We start from the raw sequence: 14,150 nt of genomic DNA, 5'->3' as shown, positions 1-14,150 counted from the left end.
GCAGGGCAGTGCAACCCCCCCCCCCCCCCCAAAATGACCCTATTTTGGAAAGTAGACACCCCAAGGAAATTGCTGAGAGGCATGTTGAGCCCATTGAATATTATTTTTTTTGTCCCAAGTGATTAAATAATGACAAAAAAAAAAAAAATTTACAAAAAGTTGTCACTAAATGATATATTGCTCACACAGGCCATGGGCATATGTGGAATTGCACCCCAAAATACATTTAGCTGCTTCTCCTGAGTATGAGGATACCACATGTGTGGGACTTTTTGGGAGCCTAGCCGCGTACGGGGCCCCGAAAATCAATCACCACCTTCAGGATTTCTAAGGGTGTAAATTTTTGATTTCACTCCTCACTACCCATCACAGTTTTGAAGGCCATAAAATGCCAAGATAACACAACCCCCCCCCCCCAAATGACCCCATTTTGGAAAGTAGACACCCCAAGCTATTTGCTGAGAGGCATGGTGAGTATTTTGCAGCTCTCATTTGTTTTTGAAAATGAAGAAAGACAAGAAAAAAAATGTTTTTTTTAATTTTTTAAAATTTCAGAACTTTGTGACAAAAAGTGAGGTCTGCAAAATACTCACTATACCTCTCAGCAAATATCTTGGGGTGTCTACTTTCCAAAATAGGGTCATTTGGGGGGTTTTGGGCCACCTGGGCATTCCATGGCCTCTGAAACTGAAGAGTGAAATAAAAAATGTACGCCCTTAGAAAGCCTGAAAGCGGTGCTTGGTTTTCGGGGTCCCGTATGCGGCTAGGCTCCCAAAAAGTCTCACACATGTGGTATCCCCGTTCTCAGGAGAAGCAACAGAATGTATTTTGAGGTGTAATTTCACATAGTCCCATGGCATGTTTGAGCAATATATCATTTAGTGACAACTTTGTGCAAAAAAAAAAAAAAACAAACAAAACAAAATTTGTCTTTTTCTCACAACTTGTGTCACAATATAAAATATTCAATGGACTCGACATGCCTCTCAGCAAATAGCTTGGGGTGTCTACTTTCCAAAATGGGGGGTTTTGAACTGTCCTGGCATTTTATGCACAACATTTAGAAGCTTATGTCACACATCACCCACTCTTCTAACCACCTGAAGACAATGCTCTTTCTGACACTTTTTGTTTACATGAAAAAATTATTTTTTTTGCAAGAAAATTACTTTGAACCCAAACATATATTTTTTTAAAGCAAATGCCCTACAGATTAAAATGGTGGGTGTTTCATTTTTTTTTTCACACAGTATTTGCGCAGCGATTTTTCAAACACATTTTTTGGGGAAAAAACACACTTTTTTAAATTTGAATGCACTAAAACACACTATATTGCCCAAATGTTTGTTAAAATTAAAAAGATGATCTTAGGCCGAGTACATGGATACCAAACATGACATGCTTTAAAATTGCGCACAAACGTGCAGTGGCGACAAACTAAATACATTTTTAAAAGCCTTTACAGGTGACCACTTTAGATTTAGATTTACAGAGGAGGTCTACTGCTAAAATTACTGCCCTCGATCTGACCTTCACGGTGATACTTCACATGTATGGTGCAATTGCTGTTTACATTTAATGCCAGACCGACGCTTGCGTTCGCCTTTACGCACGAGCAGGAGGGGACAGGGTTTTTTGTTTTTTTTTCTTTCTTTTTTATCTTATTTTTAAAACTGTTCATTTCATTTTCTTTTTTTTTTTTAATCATTTTTATTGTTATCTCAGGGAATGTAAATATCCCCTATGATAGCAATAGGTAGTGACAGGTACTCTTTTTTGAAAAAATTGGGGTCTATTAGACCCTAGATCTCTCCTCTGCCCTCAAAGCGTCTGACCACACCAAGATCGGTGTGATAAAATGCTTTCCCAATTTCTCAATGGCGTTGTTTACATCCGGCGAAATCTAAGTCATGAAATGCTTGTAGCTTCTGGTTTCTTAGGCCATAGAGATGTTTGGAGCCACTCTGGTCTCTGATCAGCTCTATAGTGAGCTGGCTGAATCACCGGCTGCATTCTCAGGTTCCCTGTTGCGACAGGAGAGCCAGAGAAAAACATGGAAGACGGTGGGGGGGGGGGGGGGCATTCCCTCCCACTGCTTGTAAAAGCAGTCTAGAGGCTAATTAGCCACTAGGATGGCTTTTACATGAAAGCCGACCGCTGGCTGAAAAGAATGATACCAAGATGATACCTATACCTGCAGTCATCATTCTGGTATAACCACTCAAAGTCCAGTAACATACTGTTGGACATATATTGTAATCTTTTTTTTTCATGCAGCCTGTGGGCTGAACGAAAAAAAGAGATTGATCGGTGGGTATGCCCACCATTAGAATGCCTCCCTTCATCCACCCACTTCTAATGATGGGCATACATGCACCATTTATATATGCCGAAGCATGGGGCATCCGCCCCAAAAGTTAGGAGCAAATCGCTCCTCCGCCCCTGCTGCCCCCATGCTTTGGCATATATCACCTCCGCTGGAGTCACTGCTTTATATATTGTGGGAGCAAACGCTGTTGCTGTCAAGATAAATAAATACGCGCTGCAGCTGAATGGTGTACCTGAAGACAAAAAAATGGTTAAACAATAAAACACAGTAAACAGTAAAGTATAAAAAATTGCATACCTGAAAAGCAAACATGATAAAATATAACAATAAAACATTGCAGAATAGAATACAGTAAAAAAGAGCAGAACAATAGAGAGAGAATAGAGAGAGAGAGAGAACAATAAAACAACTATTTTTTTTTAATTTTATTATTTTTTTGTGTTTTTTTTTTTATTTTTTTTTATTTTTTTACACTTTTTTTTGTAACTGTAACTTTTATAACTGTAACCGGTTCCAGGTTCGGGTCTCTCAAAATGCGATGGCATCTTGGGAGACCCTGTGAAAGAGTGCCTAGTCTGTACAATGCTGTACCCTACGCTAACACTCAACTAGTGTATGGTAGCGTTTAAAACATTCACCAATGCAAAGACCAGGATTGTCAGGACAAGAGGGACAATAATAGCGGGTGTCACGCCTATATCCGCGCTTGCTGCAGACACATCTTTTTTGGGGGGGTTCGTTGAGTAGGGGTACTCCGGAGGACATAAAGAAAATGCCTCTCATGCAGCCGACTGCATTTGGTTGGGGATGTGAATGGGGGAAGTACGGATGCTGCAGAAGTGGTGGGTTCCCAATTAGGATTGGTGAATGCAGCAGGAAGGGCATTATAGGCACGATGGGCCTGTGTTTGTCTTCTTCTTGGTGGCAGCGGGACACTACTTGTGCTTGCCACCTCACCAGCTTGAACTGCACTTATGGGACTCGCCACGTCACCAAGTGTTACTGCAGTGCTGGTTTGACTATGACCGGGTTGTACTAGGCCACTGGTGCTTGCCAGTTCACCAAAACGCTACCAAAAAAACTGTTAGCGATCGCAGGGATCAGGTCTGACTCTGCGAAAGCTGCAGTTATGCGTTTAGTGTTTTGTAAGTGACAGTGATCAATCGATACTGCACTTGGGTGGGCTTGGCTGGGCGGAGTGGCAAAACGCAGGTGATAGCAGGTATCTGAGATGATCCCGCTAACACTGCGTTTTTGGGAACCCTAAACTATTGGGGACGCTAGTATAGATCTGATCAGATATTGATCCGTTCAGATACCATACCACTAAGGGAGGTGTACGGTGCGTGCGTGGGTGTTAGCGCTACTGGCACTAATCTGACGCTGCCTGGGGCCGGTGCTTGCCAATTCACCAAAACGCTACCAAAAACAACTGTTAGCGATCGCAGGGATCAGGCCTGACTCTGCGAACGCTGCAGTTATGTGTGTTTAGTGTTTTGTAAGTGACAGTGATCAATCGATACTGCACTTGGGTGGGTTGGGCTGAGCTGGGCGGAGGGGCAAAACGCAGGTGCTAGCAGGTATCTGGGCTGATCCCGCTAACACTGCGTTTTTGGGAACCCTAAACTGCTGGGGATGCCAGTATAGATCTGATCAGATCAGATATTGATCCGTTCAGATACTATACCACTAAGAGAGGTGTATGCTGCGTGCGTGGGTGTTAGCGGTACTGGCGCTAACCCGACGCTGCCTGGGGCGACGCAGACCCTAAAACCTAAGTTATATCACGGGCAATCAGGGGGCTAAACCTTTATTGGGTAATAAACGGCGGGTGCCTTGACACTATAAAAATTAAACTAACCAGCGTCACCCGTAACACTTATACGGTGATCACTGGTGAAAGGGTTAACTAGGGGGAAATCAAGGGGTTAAAACCGTTATTATTAGGTAGTATATGGGGATCCCAGACGCTATAAAACGCTGACTGCGAACCTATATATTTACCTCCCTAACTAGCGTCACCAGTGACACTAATACAGCGATCAGAAAAACGATCTCTTAGTGACACTGGTGATGGGGGGTGATCAAGGGGTTAAAACTTTATTAGGGGGGGTTAGGGGGGTATCCTAGACCTAAAGGGGGCTAACACTAACTGCCCTACCACACAAACTGACACCAATGCAGTAATCAGAAAAAAAAAAAAACTGCTTGGTGTTACTGTGACGGGGGGGGGGGGGGGGGGGGGATTACTGTGCAGAGGAAGATTGCCATTAGCTGGGAGCGATCGGGAGGGGCTGGTCACGAATGGATGGCCTCCCCCTCAGCACGGATCGCTCAGGGACAGAAGCCGACTGCCTCGGGCACCGGGGGGGCAGGGTCCGATTGGACCCCCCTCCCACGGGAGGCAAGCAACGTACCCATACGTTACTTTGCCTGCCCGTGCCATTTTGCTGCAGTATATCTGCGTGAGGCGGTCGGCAAGTGGTTAAAGTGACCTGCTAACCATCCAGGGGTGTATCGACTTACAGCTGTACAGTCCCCCAGATAAGCAGTAAATATGCAGCATATAATCATGACTTGTCTGTCACACAGTTCTCCCATAGTAAGTACTCACACTTTGTTTGTATCCATGGGCTGCTGCTATGTCTTCAGAGACCCTGCTGAACCTGTTGCCACATGGCATCATGGCCGCCCTTCCACTTCCTGCCTATATAAAAATAGGCCATACTGAGCGAGCCTGCACCCTCTAGTGGCTGGAGGAGAAACCGCAGCTCACATGACTAAGAAGTGCATAGCATGATTAAACAGCACACTGCTCCCAGTGGCCACCGGGAGAACAGACAGTCACCCATCACGACGAGCTTCGTCATAAAAGACCTTCAGAGACTGGGTCTCCCTTAATCTAGGGACCACTCCCCTGGACCTGTATAGCACCCTGCAGGAAAACACCTTGGTCAGAACAAACAGTGCATAGGGTTCCATTATGCAGGGTCCAGCGCCGTAGGGCTGCATTACAGTCAAACCTCGAGGATTCTTCTCTCCTTCCAATAAGGCTCGGGTACCATCCATCTTTGGCTGACAGCTTTTTCGAATGGATTCGATTGAAGTCCACGATTCTTAATAGAACCGTCCAGACCTCCAAGTATGCTCCAAGAGCACATGTATTACATCAGTGACCACCACCTTACAGACACTGGCGAAAAAAACTGATGTGCTTCCTGTGTAGGAGGGGTTATATAGGGGAGGACTTCCTGTTTGATTGCTCTACCAGTGTCCAGTCACCTATAGGTAGCGTATAACCCAAGTAGTTACTATAATAACCGGCTCCATGTCCTGTGATGTACGATAAAGAAAGGAGATTGTGTTTCAGTGGAGAAAGGGTCAATCTGGTTACACAGTGCAGCAACATGGGTAAACCACAGGAGCCTGTCATCTGAGATTCTAGCTTGTAATTAGAATAACTGGAGGCTTGTGTTATCCAGTCTAACCCCACTCTCAAAAGACAGGATAGGTTGTAAAGCCGTATGTTGGGAAGATTGGCTCCCCCTTCATGTTTAGGAAAGAAGAGCTTTTGTAGGAAAATTTGAGGTCTACGACCCTGCCACAGAAAGATGGATAGGGCTTACTGTAATTTCTGAAGATCTTTGTGCTTTAATAATAGAGGGATCATCTGAAGAGGGTAAAGGAGTTTAGGGAAGCTGACCATCTTGAATAGGTGAAATCTGCCCTGGGGGCTGGTTTTAACTGAGCTGTGGATTTTTGGGTAGCTATAAACAGGGATATATCTAGCTATGAACGAGGGGTGGGGAAAAAAACTGCTCTGTACTGCATCATCTTTCAACTTTCACCATATGTTGGCCGATGTGCAACAATGGAACATACATGGTAATGCTATTTTGTTCTACCATAAACCAGAGCATTATAAACTCCAGGCATTTTTTCCTCCTAGCGACCACATTTTTTCCTTTCTCTGATCTGACGATGGACATTTTTATCCCCAAGTACCCCAGGCATTTTTTCTTCCCCGTCTACCAGCACTAGGCATATTTTCCTCCTATTGATCCCACTGACCACTGAGCCTGGGGCATTCACCATTCATTCTACAATGACTAAAGGTTTATGTACACCACCAATTCCAAAAACGTTGGGATGCTGTGACTGGTAGCTCGAGACTAGGAAGTGACGTGGCCAGAATGCGCCTCGATGTATGTTTCATTTTACAACGTTATCAGGAATCTTCTGGATGGCGTTGTAAAACGAAACGTATGTCGAGGCACATTCCGGTCACGTCACTTCTGAGTTCCGAACTTCCGGTTTATCTCCACACGGCAGTGGAATGCACGTCGACCCACAAGCATAAGCCAGGCAGCTTATGGTTCCTGCCTAGTGTCATATGCGGGCTATCCTCAGTGCCGGGAGAAGGCACTTTTGAATGTAAGCAGGCATTTTGTTACATATTTTTATGGCATTTTAATAAACAATTTTACGCTAGGGTACCTCCCTTCTCTTATTTTTAATGGGATATCATGGTGGAGAGGAGGATACATACCTAAAGGTATCCTGATACATCTCCATTGACATTCAAGCAAGTTCAAAGATCCACAAACGAAGCTTGTATGACCTACTTTTTAATTAAAGAGGTAATTTTCTTCTGGCGAGTAGGAAATCTTAATCAAATACATCGGGTGTAATCTGCAGAGACTACTGCCTTATGGTGATGGTGTTACCATTTGGCAATTTATCACTGAAGAATTTACAGACTGTTAAAAGGACTGTTATTGTCATACTGTAATTACATTTTATTGAGCACTTTGCACTTTTCAAAATGTTTATCAAGTTGAATATTTATTTTTTCTACACGTTAAAGTTGGTTACAATTATGTTTATAGCACTTTATCACTAGCGCCCCTACCACGGTTTACAATTACTCAAGTTAGCATGTCTATACTTTGAGGGGAGAGGCTGTAAACAATACATTTATTTACACATATAGTCTATAGCACAGGGTTTCATTTATTCTTCCTCGTTAGTACCACTTAGTTTGCCAGCTTTTTGTTGCCCAACTTTTTTGAGATGTGCTGCTGTCATAAATTGTTAAAATTACCTTATTTTTTTTCTTAAAATGGTACATTTTTCCATTAACTATTGTGAATAAAATATGGGTTTATGAGATTTTGCAAATCATTGCATTGGGTTATGTTGATTTTACATAGTGTTCTAACCTTCTGGAATTGGAGTTGAGTCTCTCACAGCACAGTAATATATTTTGTGAGTACAAGGATTGCAGACTGTGTGCAATGTAGATGCGCGTGCCTGGTGGCAGCAGTGTCCTCCGGGCACCCCCGACTGCTGGTAATACATGAGCAGGGACGTGGATCCGTGTGTGTAAACACACAGATCCACGAACTGTAAGGGGAGAGGAGACCGATCATGTGTTCTCAGTACAGAGGAACACTGATCAGTCTCCTCCCCTTGTGAGTCCCCTTCCCCTACAGAATCACTCCCTAGGTAACACATTTAACCCCTAGATCGCACCCTAGTGTTAACCCCTTCCCTGCCAGTGACATTTATACAGTAATCAGTGCATTTTTATAGCACTGATCGCAGAATAAATGTGGATGGTCCCAAAATTGTGTCAAAAGTGTCCAATATGTCCGCTGCAATGTCACAGTCACGAAAAAAAAAAATTTGCAGATCGCCAGTATTACTAGTAAAAAAAGAAAAATGCCATAAATCTATCCCCTATTTTGTAGACACTATAACTTTTGCGCAAACCAGTCAATATACACTTATTGCGATTTTTTTACCAAAAATATGTAGAAGAATACATATAGGCATAAACTGAGGATTTTTTTTTTTTTAAATTGGGATATTTATTATAGCAAAAAGTAAAAATATTGTGTTTTTTTCAAACTTGTCACTCTTCTTCTGTTTATAGCGCAAGAAATAAAAACCGCAGAGGTGATCAAATACCACCAAAAGAAAGCTCTATTTGTGGGGAAAAGAAATTATAAAAATTTCATTTGGGTACAGTGTTGCATGACCGCACAATTGTCATTCAAAGTGCGAAAGAGCTGAAAACTGAAAATTGGCTTGGGCAGGAAGGGGGTGAAAATGACCTGTATTAAAGTGGTTAACGCCCAACTTTAAAAATATAAGAAATCCCCCTTGCAGTGGGGCCACTTGCACTGCAAGGGTTAATTACTTGTTTAGTCTAAAGGCAGAGAATTCTCCTTTAAGGGGGCATAGCAGGGGGTGTGTCCTATGCCTACATACTATTGCTAATAGGTGTCCCTCATTCCCATTACTCATTCAAAAGTTGGGAAGTATGCAATATGCTTCACCCAGGCCTTGAGATCTTTAACCCTAGGACAGAGTGCACACATTAAGTTTATAATTGATAATGAGATATGCCAGCACAGTACGTATAGGATTAATTACGCCAAACATTGTTCCACGGCCGCCTTATAAATATTACATAGAAAGGGCAAGCTAAGTAGGATTTTTAAGCAAGTAAAAAGGTAACCAGCAATTTTTACATATATTTTTTATGTTCTGCTATATGAATGAGAACATGTAACAAATATAAGGTAGATACTATAATTGGGGGAAAAAGGGGGAAGTTGAGACTTTAAATTAGGCCATGGTCTGGTAAGGTCATGTGCCTCCATCCCTGCCAATATGAGGAGGGAGCAAGGGTGTGGGACTTTAAATGAAGCACGTGTTAGCAATTGAATAGAGTGGTGGGTAAAAAATTATTATTCCATAAACACATATTTACATACGTTTAATAACCATATACATAGAAATGCACACCTGCGTATCATCAATTTCTAAAACAGTGGTAACTGATAATAACATGATTAAAAAATTAATCGCATGATGAGGTTTGAGGATTCCACCAAATTTCATGATTGGATATACATATATTGTACGATAGCCCCTGCATGGTCTATGATTTTTTTAATCCCTGTCACAATATATAAGGGTAAATGTGTATTGGCACAGTGATCTGATATACATGTAACTATATAGAACACAGCATCTGGTAGTTCAACACGTTTCGCAACTTTTAGTCGCTCTTTGGGAACAAGCATGTGATGTATCTGAAAATGGAAAATATGTTGTCTAGGTAAGCTAACTTGTATCAATAATGGGGTCTTATGATATCTTTTCCCAGCTTATCTTTACTAAGTTTCCACCATTTGTTATCTACCATTTAATCCAATTTGGCCAACTACCTTTGCATAATTGTTAGGCATATTCCAATGCTTTAACGGAGCACATGGTGGCGTATGTCTTGGCTGTGATGCCGCCCGGATTTCATCTAGTTCGGGAGTTGTAATGAGCACCGTGGGCGTCCTTCCCTCCCTCGCCTCCACCACGCTGGGGGGGGAGGGGTGGATGCACTGCGCATCACGTCCTACACACCAGATGTATGGCGCCCTTGTGACGCTGTTGTACTGGTGGGGTTCACCATCTCCACTAGGTAAAGAGTGAGGTTGTGATGACGCCGATTGCTGGGCCAGTTGCCACCCCAGTTTTGCGCCTCCCCCTCGTTCTGCTCGTGTGTGTGACGTGGTCGGGCTGGTCTTTGGCGGTGCACACATATGGGCGAACACTCTGGCTGGGACGAATCACTCAGGGCCCTCCTGTACACTTGACTTCATGCCTCCCTTTGGTGAGGTCTGTCTCACCCCCCTCCTACAGCACCAGGTAACTATTTGATCCTTCCAGTCACTCCTATCTCCCCCATTCCCCCACTCACCTCTGTTTTCAGGTGTTCTGGTGGTAACCTCTCACCATGGTTTTCCACCTCCACCCCTGTCCAGTCACATTATCACTAGTTTTTATTTTTATTTATGCACACTCCACCTTTATTATTTAGTTTTACTAACAATCACCTAATTACTCACATAGTTTTCACATTAGGTTACTTGGTTTCTTTACTGATCACAATACCTCCCACGTTTAAACCAGCAGTGCTCTGTGTGCCTGTGGTTCCCGCCGCTGAACATGCCGCCTCAGCTCCCGATACCTTCAGGTGGCCTACAGTCCCTGACATCGCGCCATCTATTGTACAGATACTTGTAAGTGATTTTTTAAGGGGGGGGGGTTGTTGACCTATCCTCCCCATTACTGATGCAAGTTAGCTTACCTAGACAACATATTTTCCATTTTCAGATACAACACGTGCTTGCTCCTGAAGGGCGACAAAAAGTTGTGAAACGCGTCGAGCTACCAGATGCCGTGTACTATATAAATTACACGTATATCAGATCACTGTGCCAATACACATTTACCCATATGTATTGTGACAGGGATTATGTCATGTATCAAGTGTGACCAGAGCTGTGTGGACTGCAACCGAGTAACCCAAATGTATGTAGGTGAAAAAGTAATTTATTACGATAAGTGAACAATATATAAATGCAACCACCTCCAATATCACACAGTGCATGACAAACCAATACCAAACAAGACAAGACTCACAAATAATAATAATCAGAGAAGTATATACAGCAAAAGGGAATACCAGAATCTTAATCTTTAGCCAGGGCCAGGGTCATAAACAGGAGATCAGCAGATGGGAGCAAGGAGTAAGACAGACAGGGAGAAGGTGGAAGGGATCAGGCTGCAGGGCAGGGATACAGGAATACAGGATAGACAGGAACAGGTACAAATACAGGTCCAGGGTACAGGGATCAGGTTCAGAGCTTTCAGGGCAGGGCACAAGGACGACACCAAGGCAAGGTGTGTGTGTGAGCTTGCCAGGTATTTATACCCTTTCCTACAATCAGGCTCAGGTGATGCCTGACTGCAGGAGGTGATATGGGCTCCAAACTGCCAGGAGACACCTGCTGGTGGACATTAGTACTGTGCGCCAGATGTCACATAGTGTCATCAGCGTGTGGAACCTTTCCTGACAGATTAGAAAGATCATGCAGGGGATATCGTACAATATATGTATATCCAATCATGAAATTTGGTGGAATCCTCAAACCTCATCATGCGATTCATTTTTTAATCATTTTATTATCAGTTACCACTGTTTTAGAAACTGACAATATGCCAGTGTGCATTTCAATGTATATGGTTATAAAAAAACGTATGTAAATATGTGTTTATGGAATAATAAATAATTTTATACCCACCACTCTATTCAATTGCTAACACATGCTTTAAATATAAGGTAGGTCTTATACTGATTTGGCTGTAAAAGTCAAAATACACTTTAAAAAGTAAATTTGTATCTTGGTAATAAAAGTAGAAAGCTGTGAATGTTGCAATGATTTACATTTTGCTCTGTCATTATAAAAGGGCAAAAAAGAAGAAATTAGTCTGAATGCCAACAATCTGTTTCAGAAACGCAGTTCACTTTATGCCTTTACAAAACCAAGAAAAAAAACTGTAGCACTGACCAGTATGCCACCAGATAATTATCATCTATCTTTGTAAATATGTTGAACAAATTTTGAACAAATGGTTGCTATGGGCCTCCATACAAACTGATCCTACTAGGGGCAACAATGCATTTATTCAATGCTATATAGCCATGACCATTTTTTTTTTACACCACACAACACCCACCACAAGGTTTCTTCAATCAAGGTGTCCCTCTTTCCCAAACTGTGTGATATGTGTAATGTTCCATCTAAGCCTTGAGATCTTTAACTCTTCGTTAGTACAGTGTGTGCACATCTAGCTTGCAACTAATGAGATATGCCAGCACAGTTTGGGTAGGGTTAATTATGGCAAGCATAGCTGCCTAGCCTCCTTCCAAACATTACATAGATAGGGCACGCTAAGCGGGATTATTTAAGTTAAAAAAGGTACCCAGCAATTTATTTTTTTACGGCATGTTATGGAACATGTAACAAATATAAGGTAGATGTTATCCCAGTTTGGCTGCAAAAGTCAAAATAAACTTTAAAAAGGTCAGTTAGTATCCTGTTAATGAAAGCAGTAAGCTGTAAACAGTGCAATGTACATTTTGCTCTGTCGTAATAAAGGGCAAAAAAAAAAAAAAATTAGTCTGGATGCCAACAAACTGTTTCAGAAACTTGGTTCACTTTATGCCTTTTCAAAACAAAGACAACAGTAACCTGGAGTGGATTTGCAATCAGGGCAGACTCTAACAATGACCAGTTTGACACCAGATAATTATCACGCATTTTTGTAAATATGTTTAAAAAATGGTTGCTAATAGTTAAGTAATGGGCCTCTACTAGGGGCACTGATGCATTCATTCAGTGCTTGCCACTTTACATAAAACGTAAAAATTGATAGTGTTGGCGACTATGAATAACGGCTTACAGGTAAGGCATACGTTTAATAATTTTTACATAAACAAGATCAACTTAAAGTGGAATTCCAGTCTGCCCTTGTTTAGTATATTTACAAATTAATACTTTTCTATTATGCATTTTATTAATTGCTGACTGTCTAGATTAGAAACAACAGTGTAACCTAGACAATCAGCAATCTCTTGAGATTTGCTGACAATGGTATGGCTGTGCAGGCGAATGTGGCTGCTCACCAGCACTTCCTTAAACTGTTGTCAACTTCTGTTTAAACATTGAAGCATAGCTCCGAGTAGCCCCGGCTCTGGTCCACTCAGCCCATCTCCACCCCTGCCCCGCTAGCATTCTTTGTGAATGCCCGCTGGCTAGCTATGTCACTTCCGGAAAGGACTTAGCTAGCCCGCAAGAGACACGCCCAGGACCTAAAAGCAACAGAATAACCAGAGCGGAAAAAGGTCAAGTGACAGGCAAAATTTTAACTAATTTTTAATACTGCAGATCTTATAAAATAGTGGACTAAGGTTGATTGGTGCTTTTTGATGGTAATGTCTTTCCTTCACTTTAAGCTCCAAGTATTCTTATGCTTGTTTTATTGTACGATTTGGCATCATATAAAAAAACAAGGCAGCTATGTTTTCTCATGTTATACAGCAAGAGCCCTTTCACATTAAGCCGCGTTTACCGTAGTTTTAGCGGCGCTATTCGGCTGCTAGCAGGGCACTTTTAACCCCTGCTAGCGGCCAAAGAGCTTTGCAGGTGCTTCGGCATCGGTGCCCATTCATTTCAATGGGCAGGGGGGTATACCCCGCTCCTCCACTGCCCCAAAGACGCTGCTTGCAGGTCTTTGGGGCAGTGCAGTCCTGCCAGCGCAGCGCCCCAATGTGAAAGCACTCGGGCTTTCACACTGGGGATGCATGGGAGACGTTTTTCAGGCGCTTTACGGGTGCTATTTTTTAGCGCTATAGCGCCTGAAAAACATCATCAGTGTGAAAGGGGTCTTATTGTTATTTCTATGCGTTAGTTTTAGAACTTCTCACAATATAAGTCTATGACCTAGCAGACTCACTTAAAACAATGCACTCTCTGCCTGACTCATCCAAGCAGAAGTAAAGTGAAGGTAGTGGCAAGTCTGGAAACCTTTACAAGAGCAGTTTTACCCACCAAAGTGTTTGTATTTCTGTCCATCCAGGCATACTATTCACACAGCTCTGTCACACATTGCAGGGGACCTGATCTCTCTCTGCTGCAGTTTTACTACAAGTCCCCTCTCCACCCCCAACCTATGGCTGGACAGTGAAATGAGAATCACACTTATAAGCTCATTTTCATCACTCTGTTCTCTTATCCTATCAGCATGCTCCTTATGCTGCAGCTCACCTCTCTGTCTCTCCCCTTCCCAACAAATTGCATTCAAAAATACATTTAATTTTTACAGAGCTGCATTTGTCCTTTTTCTTTGCCTAGAGTTCAGCTTTAATACAAAATTAAATATATGGAATGTACAATATCCCTTTAAT

General features: G+C 42.5%; 1 protein-coding gene across 4 annotated transcripts in view; it reads right to left on the bottom strand.

Annotated features, from left to right (window-relative positions):
• Positions 1-14,150, bottom strand: part of ARMC2 (armadillo repeat containing 2) — a 271,525-nt gene that overhangs the window by 61,513 nt on the left and 195,862 nt on the right. The window lies entirely within an intron of this gene.

The sequence above is a fragment of the Aquarana catesbeiana genome, linkage group LG04 (assembly GCF_042186555.1).
Source record: "Aquarana catesbeiana isolate 2022-GZ linkage group LG04, ASM4218655v1, whole genome shotgun sequence".
Taxonomy (NCBI): Eukaryota; Metazoa; Chordata; class Amphibia; order Anura; family Ranidae; genus Aquarana; species Aquarana catesbeiana.
Note: the sequence above shows the minus strand (reverse complement) of the source record. Positions and strands in the feature narration are given on the sequence as shown.